Raw genomic sequence first — 13,545 nt, forward strand, 5'->3', positions numbered from 1 at the left:
CTTGACTCAACTGCCGCTTAGATCCGTGCTTAGAAGTGCTGATTACACAGGGCAGATTGCTAAGTAGGGTACGACCCTAGGGGCTTTTGACATCAAGTACATGCCTCGTACCTCTGTCAAGGGCCAAGTCCTCGCGGATTTGGTAGTCGAATTTGCTGAACCCCCATTGGAGGAAGTAGCAGAGACACAGAGTACGGATGGAAAATCAGTTGGCATGATCTCTTTGCAAGAACCTTTATTCTGGAAGGTATATGTTGATGGTGTAGCAAATCAAAAGGGCTCTAGAGTGGGGCTAGTTCTAGTTTCTCCTGAAAAAATCACCGTTGAAAAGTTATTGCGATTGAGCTTCTCAGCTACAAACAATGAGGCTGAATATGAGGCCCTACTAGAAGGAATGTCCATGGTTCGAAGAATGGAAAGAAATGCAGTAAAGATGTTCTCAGATTCAAGATTGGTCGTTGGCTAAGTGAAAGGAGAACTAGAAGCCAGAGATGCGAGAATGCAAGGGTACTTAAGTCGAGTTAGACATTTGTAATCAGAATTTGAATCTTTCAGCCTACTACATGTTCCTAAAAGTGGAAACACACATGCTGACTCCCTAGCCACGCTTGCAACCTTCTCGGCACAGAGCTTACCATGGGTCATCCTTGTAGAAGTTTGTGCAAACCCACAGAGGTAAAGAGAGAGGTGGTCTATGTTCACCAAGTCAGGGTAGGGCCTAGCTAGATGGACCCCATGGTGCTATTCTTGAAAGATGATATCCTGCCTGAGGAGAAAATAGAAGCAGACAAGATACAGAGAAAGGCTTCTTGGTTCTGGCTATCTGTGGACCAGAAACTGTACAAGCGGTCTTGTTTTGGACCATATCTACTTTGCATACACCCTGAGGCATCAGAATTACTCCTTGATGAATTGCATGAAGGGATTTGTGGAAGCCACACGGGAGGCAGATCCTTATCTCACAGAGCCATCACACAAGGCTATTGGTGGCCAAACATGCAGAAAAAGGCACAAGAATATGTGAAGAAGTGTGATCAATGCCAAAGGTTTGCACCAAACATACACTAACCAGGAGGAGTCCTTAACCCTCTGTCAAGCCCTTAGCCATTTACTCAATGAGGCTTGGACATTGTGGGTCCTTTCTCCAAGGCAGCAGGGAACAAGAGATATTTACTGGTTGGCACGAACTACTTCACTAAGTGGGTTGAAGTTGAGCCTTTAGCAAATATCAGGGATGTGAATGCTAAGAAATTTGTTTGGAAAAATATTGTCACACGGTTTGAGATCCCTCGTACCTTCATCTTGGACAATGGTCTTCAGTTTGATAACAAATCTTTCAAAAGATACTGCTGTGACTTGGGAATTATGAATAGATATTCTACCTTAGCTTATCCCCAAGAGAATGGACAAGCCGAGGCTATTAAGGTCATAGTGAGTGGACTCAAGAAGAGGTTGGGTGATGTAAAGGGAAAATGGGTGGAAGAACTGTCACATGTCCTCTGGACATACAGAACCATGCCTCGTAGATCAACCGGGGAGACCCCCTTTTCAATGACTTACGAAGCTGAGGTTGTTATTCCTTTAGAAACTGGCTTCCCAACGCTGATGACTATCTCTTTCAATCCGAGTAATAACAATGAATTGCTAGAAAAGAGCTTAGACTTTATTAAAGAAAGAAGAGAAAATGCGATGGTTCAACTAGCATACTACCAACACAAACTTAAGCAAGGCTATGATGCCAATGTGAAGCTGAGGCCATTAGTGCCTGGTAACTTGGTGTTGAGAAAAGTTCTGGGTACTCCAAAAAACCCAGCATAGGGAAAGTTAGAACCCAACTGGGAAGGGCCATATCGCATCACCTCAGTAGCTGTGCTAGAGTCTCTGTGTAAACGTGTAGCAAATGCTAGACTTTTGTGTGTGAATGTGTGGTGATGTAGCTGAATTGTAGGACAGCTAGGCCTCTAGAAGTTAAAGAGAGAGAAGAGAAGAAGATTCAAGAAAGGTGAATAGGACAAATGGTTATTAAAGTTCTGATTGACACATTGTGTTTCCAATTACACCCTTTCATATTATTTGTAACTAACCCTCTAACTAACCCTTCCATTCTAACTTTACTAACTAACCCTCCCAACCCATATGGTGTTGGCTGTTTACACAGTGGGCCACTCACCAATTCACTCTAATACAACAATAGCACAGTGGCCAATTACCAACTTACTCTAATACAACAATAGCTACAGCTGTCCAAACAATTCAATGACTTAGCTAATACTCACAATCCTGACAATTTCCCTTCCCTTAGATCACCTTGCCCACAAGGTGTGGAAATTTCTGCTGGAGATCAAATAAATTCTCCCAGGTGGCATCCTCCTTGCTCTCACCTTGCCACTGAACCAATACTTGAGTAATAACTCTGTTCCTCAATTGATGTGATCTGTCAGCCAAAATAGACACGGGTTCAGGGGAAAGAAGCAAATCAGCAGACATAGTTGGTAGTGTAGACCTAGGCTGCACATGTTGGCCCACTTTGGCTTTGAGATTGGATACATGGAAAACAGGGTGAATAAGGGAACCACCTGGCAAATCTAACTTGTAAGAAACTTGCCCAATCTTCTGCAAAATCTGAAATGGGCCATAGAATCGAGGAGCTAACTTTCCCAGCTTCTGATGATGCACAGAGGCTTGTTTGTAAGGTTGCAATCTGAGGTAAACCGAATCTCCCACATTAAATGACCAGTCCACCCTCTTCTTATCAGCATACCATTTCATTCTTTCTTGAGCAGCAGTGAGGTTGAGTTTGAGCAAGGATAAGAGTTGCTGCCTATCCTTCAAGAACAAGTCCACAGCCCCTACCTGAGTGGTGCCAGGTACATAATCCATAACTCTGGGTGAAGGATATCCATATAGAGCCTCAAATGGAGTTAGTTTAATGGATGTATGAAAATTGGTGTTAAACCAAAACTCAGCCAATGGAAGCCACTCCACCCAAGATTGAGGCTTGTCAGCTGCAAAAGCTCCTAAGTAGTGTTCCAAACTTTTATTTACAACCTCAGTTTGGCCATCAGATTGGGGATGGTAGGCAGAAGACATAGCTAATGTAACCCCTTGAAATCTCAACAATTCTGACCAAAATTTAGATGTAAAAACAGGATCCCTATCACTAACAATGGATGAAGGCATGCCATGCAATTTGACAACATAATGCATATAAAGATTGGCTACCTTGGCAGCAGTGTAAGGGTGAGAAAGAGGGATAAAATGAGCATACTTGGTTAACCTGTCTACTACCACAAACACCACAGTCTTCATTTGTGACTTAGGCAGCCCTTCCACAAAATCCATACTTACATCTGTCCAAGGCCTTTCTGGGATGGATAAAGGCTGTAGCAACCTAGCAGGATAACAAGTCTCATTCTTAAGTTTCTGGCACATATCACATTCCTTAATGTATTGCTTCAAGTCCCTGCTCATACCAGCCCAATAGAAATCCTTCTTAAGCCTGTGATAAGTCTTCAAATAGCCTGAATGACCCCCCAAAGGCCCATCATGCACTTGCTGCAACACCTTGGTCTTTAGATCACCATTGAATTGACCTAAATACAACATGCCTTTAAAAAACAAGTCATTACAATGGGTAAAACCTTTTGGAGCAACCTGACCAGACTGAATAGCTTGAACAATATTTTGGATAGTAGGATCAGATGCATAACTATACTTAAGATCAGTAAGCCAAGTTGGAGTAGGAAAAAATAAATCATGCACAATGTACCCACAGTAGAAGCAAAAGGTTCTATGGGAGCTCCAGATAGATTTTCATCATTTCTAGATAGAGCATCAGCCACCACATTCTCCTTACCATGCTTGTATTCCACAATAAACACATAACCAAGTAGTTTAGTAATCCATTTCTGTTGTGCAGGAGTTCCCACTCTCTGTTCAAGCAAGTATTTCAAACTTTGATGATCAGTTTTAATCACAAATGGCTTCCCAAGTAGATAAGGTCTCCACTTCTTCATAGCAACCACCAAAGCCAACGACTCCTTTTCATAAGTAGAGAGAGCAAGATTCTTTCCCTTAAATGCTTGACTATGGAATGCAATAGGTCTTTGAGGTTGCATTAAAGCAGCCCCTAACCCCAAACATGAAGCATCACACTCCACAGTGAAAGGTTTGGTAAAATCTAGTAAAGCCAACACAGGTGGGTTGGACATAGCATCCTTAAGTAGCTAAAATGCTTGAGAAGCTGCTGGAGTCCAAGAAAAAGAATCTCTTTTAAGCAAAGCAGTCAAAGGAGCTGCCATTTGACCATACCCCTTCACAAACTTCCTATAATACCCTGTGAGACCCAAGAATCCTCTCAAGGCTTTAACATCCTTAGGGATAGGCCACTGCTGCATGGCAGTAGTCTTCCTAGGGTCTGTCTTTACTCCTTCCCCTGAAATAAGATGCCCCAAGTACTCCACCTCCTTACAAGCAAACACACACTTAGACTTCTTGGCATACAGTTGGTGTTTAGCTAAAGCCTCCAATACCAATCTAAGATGACAGACATGATCCTCTAAGGTCTTACTATACACAAGAATGTCATCAAAGAAAACGAGAACAAATTTCCTCAAGAATGGCCTAAAAACAGTATTCATCAAGGATTGGAAGGTGGAAGGAGCATTGGTTAAGCCAAAAGGCATCACCAAAAACTCATAATGACCTTCATGTGTACGAAATGCAGTTTTAGGAATATCTTGCTCCTTCATCCTAATCTGGTGATATCCAGACCTCAAGTCCAATTTGCAAAATACACAAGCTCCAAACAACTCATCCAACAATTCGTCAATTACAGGAATAAGATATTTATCCTTAATGGTTTCTTGATTTAAAGCCCTATAATCTGTACACATCCTCCATGAACCATCAGCTTTCCTCACTAAAAGAACAGGAGAAGCAAAAGGACTACAACTATTTCTAATGAAACCAACAGATAATAACTCTTTCACAATCTTTTCAATTTCATTTTTCTGATAGTATGGATACCTGTAAGGTCTTTGACTGATTGCCTGAGCTCCTTCGTTCAAGGTAATTTGATGCTCATGACCTCTTAAGGGAGGCAGATCCACAAGGGTAGCAAAAATAGACTCAAATTCCACTAGCAGATCAGAAACTTGCTTAGGCAACTGAGTTAAACATTTTGTAGAAGTCAATTCTAACTGAACTGAGATGTGTAAAACCAACCCCTTCCTTATTGTGTCCTTCAAGAATTGAGTGCCTTCTTGTAGCTGTGACTCTGTACTCCTCAAACCCTGTAAGAGCACCTACCTTTGAGCATAAGTAAAACTCATAGTCAACAGCTTGAAGTCCCATTGAATAACCCCTAATGTAACTAGCCAATGTATACCCAGTACCAAATCACATCCTCCCATCTGCAACACATGCAATTGCACCAAGAAATCATGCCCCTGTAACCACACTAGAACTTCTCTACACACTCCCTAAGTTCTTATCACCTCTCCATTAGTTACCTTAACCTCCAAAATCTGTGAGGTATCCACTGGAATATGTAAGTGTGAAACTAGAGTTGCATCAATGAAATTGTGTGTGTTACCCGAATCTATAAGGATTACAAAAAACTTTTGTTTAATCCTACCCATCACCCTCATAGTGCCTGAGGTGGGAGTACCACTTAGAGCATAAAGGGTGATCTCAGCATCTTCTTGTTGCTGCATATCAGACTCAGAATTTCTAGTAATCTCCTCCAACTCAGTAATTTGCACACCTGAATTTGGTTCATGCACTTCATCAAAATCAAGAAGGAACAGCTTAGCACTTTTACACTTATGACCAGGGATCCACTTCTCATCACAATTATAACACAGCCCTTGCTTCTTCCTTTCCTCCATTTGGGTAGGGGATATTCTCTTAATAGGTAGCCTAGACTTAGGATCTAATAAGGGAGGGACTTTAGGTAGACCCAAGATTGAAGGCTTACCTTGCTCCAATTGCAATATGGAATTCTTCTTGCAACTCAAATGATATTCTTCTTGGATCTTGGACAACCCAAAAGCTTCATTTAGAGACTGAGGATTAAGCATTCTCACAGGGATTCTGATCTCATCCTTCAATCCACTAAGGAAGCAGCTCAATTTATGGGATGAAGACAACCCTTTAATACTATTAGATAAAACTTCAAACTGAGCTTTATACATGGCTACTGAAGATGTCTGTCTTAATCTTGTAAGTGTCTCCATAGGGTCATCGTATGAATTGGAGCCAAACCTTACATGTAAAGCTCGTACTAAAGATTCCCAATCAGAAAAAACCCCTGTTTCCTCACCATCTAGGAACCAAATCAACGCCTCCCCATCCATGTGAAACGAAGCCAACATCAATTTCTCCTCCACCGGGGTATTGAAGTAATTGAAGTACTGATTAGCCTTGTAAACCCAACTCACTGGATCCTCACCAAAAAATCTCAAAAGTTCCAACCTCATTGGACGAGACAAATTGATCGCTGAAGAACCCGAACCATGATTCAGCCCATTGTTTGGAACTCCTCCTTGATCAGAAGCCCCTAATCTCTGTAGCAGCGAAGCTAATTGTTGGTTCATCTCATTCAAGGTGCGAGTATGGATTTCCTGGATGGTTCGCATCTCTTGAATATCCTTTGCGTTATGATCTAATGTGTGTCGAAGAGAAGCCAAAGCTTCATTGGTTGCAGCAGTGGCGCGTGTCTCAGCCATGGCCAAGGAATGCCTAGCTCTGATACCAAATGCTAGAGTCTTTGTGTGAACGTGTAGCAAATGCTAGACTTTTGTGTGTGAATGTGTGGTGATGTAGCTGAATTGTAGGACAGCTAGGCCTCCAAAAGTTAGAGAGAAAGAAGAGAAGAAGATTCAAGAAAGGTGAACAGGACAAATGGTTATTAAAGTTCTGATTGATACATTGTGTTTCCAATTACACCCCTTCATACAATTTGTAACTAACCCTCTAACTAACCCTTCCATTCTAACTTTACCAACTAACCCTCCCAACCTGTGTGGTGTTGGCTGTTTACACAGTGGGCCACTCACTAATTCACTCTAATTCAACAATAGTACAGCAGCCAATTACCAACTCACTCTAATACAACAATAGCTACAGCTGTCTAAACAATTCAATGAATTAGCTAATACTCACAATCCTGACAGGCTGGTATAGGAGCATACTTTCTTGAAGACCTAGATGAACACGTAATACCACACCCATGGAATGTAAAAAACCTGAAAATGTATTATTATTAATGAAAGTTTCCTTTGTCATATGCTTGTTTATTGTATAAATACATTGCGCTTCCCATTACTAGCATCTTTCTAGGTGTTAAATAGAACCTTAGTCATGTATGGCTCCTCAAACCATATACTTTAGGGAAATTAACACTCTATGACATCTTTTCATTTTTTCTAAGTATTAAACAAAACCTTAGTCATGCCTAGCTCCCTAGACCACATGCTTTGGCTAAATTAATATTTACTGGCATCTTTTTAGGTGTTAAACAGTTTAACAAGCAAAATTTTCTTTTCAAGCTCAAGAGATTCAATTTTCTTCAAGCCAAGTTCAACATTCATAGCATCCCTTACAGCAATTTTGCAAAGTTTATTGTAGGCCTCTTGAAGATCTGCATCCTCAGAGAGTTCCCCATCATAAGGGTTCTCTTCAACAAATATGCTTTCATTGACTACAGCTGTAGCAGTGAAAGCAATGAAGTTTCCATCCTCATCACATCCGGACTCATCATCAGAAACCTCATTATCGCTAAGGATTACAGCCATAGCTTTACCCTTAGTCCTCAAGAATGTAGGATATTCAGATTTCATATGACCATACCCTTGACAGCCAAAACACTGAGGACCCATAGAATTATTTGAAGATTGACCAAATTTTTCTCTAGGTTTTTCAAAGTTATTAACCTTAGTGGGATCATTCTTCCTAAAATTTCTAGGTTCAACAGTGTATGTACCTCTTGCCTTTCTGTTGGTATTCTTAAGAAAGTTTTTAAAATTTTTGGCAAGATACACAATCTCTGTAGCAGAGAGCTCATCATCAAATCCACCACCATCAACATCATCAACTGACTTAAGAGCCATTGATTTGGATTTGTTCACTTTAGGTAGGTCAGACTCACAGGACTGAAGAGATCCTACAAGCTCATCAACAGGAATGGAGTCCACATCCTTGCTTTCAGTGATGGCAGTCACTTTGGGTCTAAAGTCTTCAGTTAAAGATCTAAGTATCTTCCTAACAATTTTAGGTTGATCATAGATTTCACCCAAATTAAAAGCAGAATTAACAATATCATTCAGTTTGGCATAAAATTCATCAAAGGATTCATCATCAGACATCCTAATGCTTTCAAACCTAGAAGTTAATTGCTGCAGTTTGTTTATCTTAACTGCCTTTATGCCTTCATGCACAGTTTGGAGGATTTTCCAAGCAGTATAAGCAACCTCAACATTTGAGATCCTCTTAAATTCTTCCATTGAAACAGCATTGAAGATGGCATTCATAGCTTTGCTATTGAAGCCTGCTGCTTCTTTTTTAGAAGTTTGCCACACACTCACAGGAGTAGTGGGCTTCTGCCATCCGTATTCAACAGAATTCCAAACCCTCTCATTAATTGATTTCAAGAATGCTTTCATCCTTACTTTCCAATAAGCATAGTTGTTCCCATCAAAGTGAGGAGGAACAACAAGAGAGTGTCCATGCTCCATGACAACAGGGGTCAAGGATCAGCTCAGAGATAAAAAATCTCTAACAAGAGAGCTACCCGCTCTAATACCACTTGAACGGTTTTAGACCCCTTAAAAACAACCAGATTGGTTAGCCTAGATTAATTAGCCAAGTTGTTATTTAGTCAAATTATGCAATACTAGGTTAAAGCAATCAAATAATCATATCAAAAGAATAAAGCAGCGGAATAATAAAAGACACAATGATATGATCACCTAGGAAAGCACAAGGTAAAAACCTGGGGAGGATTTGACCCACCGATCCTCAAGGCAAACCTGAATCCACTATGAAAGGATCAAAGTTCATACAAAAGGACTACAAGCTCCCCGCTCGACTTCCTAATGCTACCCACCAGTAGAACTTACTGACACGACCACGTGCAAGCTCTGAATCTACGGACTCCTTCTTTCTTGAATTCTTCAATCAGCTACAAGCACCCACGCTTGATATCCTTTAAACTTCAATGGTAGCAACTGAGTTGATTATCAAGATATTGAAGTAATCTCTATCTCGAAAACCCTAAGCTTTGTGTAAAGGAAAGCTCCTCTAGATCTCACAAGAGATTTACACAAAACAGCAATGTATGAGCAACAATACAACTGAAGCGACTCTAAAAATGTGGCTAGGGTTTTTCTTTATATACCTAGGGTAAAAACAGAAAACCCAAAACGTTTAATGAGTTAGGGCTGAGTTGGAAAAACTGCAGAAAATGCATCTGGTTCGTGATTTGATCGATCGAGCCTTTCCTTTGATCGATCGAGCCAGACCGAAATGCCCCAATGCATCTACAGTCACTCGATTCCAATTTTACAATATTTTATCAACTTTGAGCAAGCCTAAACAAGACTAAGCACATTGTTTTGATCATGGTTTGCCAACATTACACATTAGAATTCTAAATACATAAAATCCTAAATCTTTAGAACCTAACATGAATGGAAGGCCATTTAATGAGGGTTGACAAAGAATCGTGAACTTAGACCTCATTTTAGCCTTGGGGAAAATTTAGTGCATTAAATGGAGAGATTAGTGGGAGTGAGGAGTAAGCTAAAATTCAGTTTTCCCGTAGCTGCAGTAACAGCCTGTAGAACTAACTTCGAAAAATCATATCTGACTCAATTCTAATTGGAATTGTCTCGTTCTTATACTCAAATTGAAGTGCCAGATGTCTAGTTTCTTGGAAAATTAATCTCATTTACAGATTCAAAATATTCTGAGAGATATCGATGAAATGGTGAGCAGAGGTCATTTGTTAGAAAATGGTTTCAGGACAATTAACATTAATAAGTCCCAAATTAGCTCCCAATTAACATTAAATGGCTCCAATCACTCCCATTTCATACTTAATTGGTTCCAAATTTACTCTAATTAAAAGATAATTGCACAAATTACTCATCAAATAATTAATGTTTAACTATTTAGTTAATTAGGTGTATGCAACCTCACCATAAAATGTAGTGCTAACCAATCAAATTATGACACATTATTAATCTCAAATTGATTATAATTATAACCAATTGGAATCAATTGTTCATAATCACATATGGTTGGACTCAATTTGTGATAGTGCATCTCGACCATTAAAACTTGATTTGATGATAACTTTCAATTTGATGGTCTGATTAGGGCTTATGACTAGTCAATTTGATCATTACAACATTAAGATCATTTTGGTGAAATGAGATTAAGGATCTAGTGACCAGAATCAAGATGCATATTTCCAAGGTGAAATTACCCTTTTACCCTCCATGTGAGGTTAAATGTAAGTTGCAAAATGGGGTGTCAGCACCCTTTAAGTCCCTCATTTGTTGCAAGTCCATCCATTCTTCTTCTTCCTCTGAGCTAGTGTTGACTCGAGCAACAATTAACTTTGGAGGATGAGCTATAGAAAATCTGTCGGACTCAGTTTCGGAATTTAAGAGCTCCATAGGCCTTTTTGGTGCTCCTTCTTCCTTTACGAGACGGAATTGGTCGATCTCGGCCTCGAGGGATTGACGGGAAGAAACTGTTTCTTCTCTCAGAACGGCTACCTCTTGAGGAACACGCAAGATGGGCAGAACGAGGGGTGGAAGGTTTCTCCGAGCTAGGAACTCGGGCATAGAAATGTCAATGCGATTCAGTCTAGGGTCACCAGCTCTTATTGCTTGGCCTGCATCTTGAAACACGCATGATATAGGCTCGTAGTCTAATATCAGATGAGCGGCTCAGAGTTGCCCGTCTTCGCTTATAAACACTTCAAATCTTAGTAGTTTGTTAAGACCTAAAGCGTTGACTAAGTTGAGCTTCGGAGCAATGTGGGTTTTATTTGCAAAAAACATCCGAGGGGGAAATTGTGGTTAGATTAATAAAAATTATCATTAGGGGAAGATGAAATAATAAAGGTGAAAGGTAGAAAAGCTAAAAGGGCTAAATTTCCCACTAAGGCTCCGCTTGGGAGTTCATAAGGGAATGGAATGGAATGAAATAAGATAATCATAAGGGAATAGAAAGGAATGGAATGGAATGGAATGTATTTAAGTAAGGGAAAGGAATGGAAAAGAATGGAATGGAATGGAATTAAGTAACCTTGTTTGGATGTTTTAAAATAAAGGAATGGAAAGGAATGAAAATGAATGGAATGTAAGTAATCCTGTTTGGGAGTAACATGGACGGAATGGAATGGAATCATTTTATGACAATATTACCATTAAGCCCCTGTTTTAAAATAAAGGGTTGAATATATAGGGGTAGTTTGGGAGTTTTAGTAAAAAAATCATTAAATCTAATTCTATTCCCTCCCATTCGTCCCAATTTCGGGAGAAATGAAAATTTGAGGTTTTAAGGGAATAGAAAGGAATGAGTGTTCCCTCCTACCCATTCCATTCCCTCCCACTTAAACTCCCAAACAAGGGAATGGACTTTCCATTCCCTCCATTAAAACTCCCAAACAAGAGAAGGGAAGAATATTCTAAAATTATTCTTTTTAGTCATTTCCATTCCATTCCATTCCCTCCTCCCAAGCGGAGCCTAAGGGACCTAATCTTAGGATACCCCACCTAGTTCTCCCTCCTGAATTGGGCAATGAAGACCGTTATGCCACTCCCCGGAAGCAATCAGGTAATCATCATTTAAGCCCTTGTTGAACTTAGGAAGGCAGGATATCATTCTAACGGTGTCGGACCGGGACTGGAGATAGAATCCCGCACTGGCAAGGGAGTGACACTCGTACATGTGAACGACGTCGTGCCATGTGAGCTCTAGGTTCATTTGGTATTTCAGAGCATCTACACTCCCTAAGACCCTAAACAGGTTGGGAGCGCATTGGTGGAGGCAAATTCTATGGTTGATCAAGAAATCTCTGGTTACCCTACCTATAGGAAGTGTCATTCCTCCCTCTATGAAGGCGATCATAGGAATGACGACTTCACCTTCTTTTCTATCTGTAACTATCTGGACTGGGGCACAGTATCATAGGGCTACGCCCTGTGGGATATGGTACTTGGCCCTAAAAGCCTTCATACCGGTAGGAGAGTTCACTAAGTGTTTGAATCTACCCATCTAAGTGGATTGAGGTGGTGCAAATGAAGTATGTAGGAGTAAAGGCCCAAATTCGATATTGTGCCTTGGACCTTGGCCGAGAACATGGGTGATCTGAGGACATTTAAATAGTAGTAAGTGGTTTAAGCTCAGAACTTCATGAGCATGATATGAATGGAAAAGTGGTCTGAGGAGGAATACCTCCTCGAATAAGCTAAACACGGATTTGATGTAGATCCTAATGATCAAGGTGACCTTCTAGGAAGTTCCAGTGATAGGGACGTGCACCATAAACGTACAAGAAAGATGGGAACCCAAAAATATCCAAGGGAAAGCTGCTACCACAACATTGAATGCTCTGTAGCTAACTCCCTGACCACATTAACGAGGAAGTGATCTTTGAACAGTACTTTTTCAGCCTCATAACCACCCCCAAAGACTTCTGGAGGAGGCTGATGGGACAAGTGTTAGCGTAAGCAACCAACCGTACACGTGTAGGGCCAAAATTAGAGAGGAGACATAGTATAAATTAGTGGGGAGGCTCCAAAGGAAAAGGATTGGAAAATTTTGGGTTGGGTTGCTCCGGTTTTGGGTAGGTTCCAATAAATTTTGGGTGTGTTTGTGTGGTGGTTGGCTAGTTGCTGCTTGTAGGAAAGGTGGCGGTGGTGTTTTTTTTTTTTTTTTTTAAATAAAAGGTTGGAATTTTTAAACTTATTTTAATAGGTGGTGTGGTAAAGTAAGAGATGTGATGTAAAGTGTATTGTAGAGTGATGTGTTAAAATAGATAAAGTAATTTTTTGTTATGTGAAAATATATATTTTTTTTTAGGACAGTTGATGATACTCTTACAACTAATTGGTTGTTTCCTAGAAGGTAAAGTCTGGTGCCTTACTTAAACTTATGGCATGTTATTTTTGTAATCTAAATTTTAGCAATACTTTGCATTTTGGTCTTTCTTATTCTTTATGCTTTATCAAGTTGCAAGTGATTGGAAATTTAATGTGTCACACTGCCATTTGGAAATTTCAATGTAAGACCACACTTGTACAATTATCAAGAGTTAGAAAGAGTAGGTAATTGTTGAAGCCATTGAAGCTTTTGCTACTAATGCAACGGTCCAGTTTGCCAAGGATGTTAGCATTCACAAGCTTGAAATTGAAGGAAACTCACTGTTGGTCATCTTGGCCTCATGAGACAATAGAATATCCTTTGCTTTGCATGGACATTTTATAGAAGAGACAAAAATCTTGTCAAGATCTTTACAATGGTTTA

The sequence above is a fragment of the Quercus suber genome, unplaced genomic scaffold, assembly GCF_002906115.3.
Source record: "Quercus suber isolate HL8 unplaced genomic scaffold, Cork oak 2.0 scaffold_499, whole genome shotgun sequence".
Lineage (NCBI taxonomy): Eukaryota > Viridiplantae > Streptophyta > Magnoliopsida > Fagales > Fagaceae > Quercus > Quercus suber.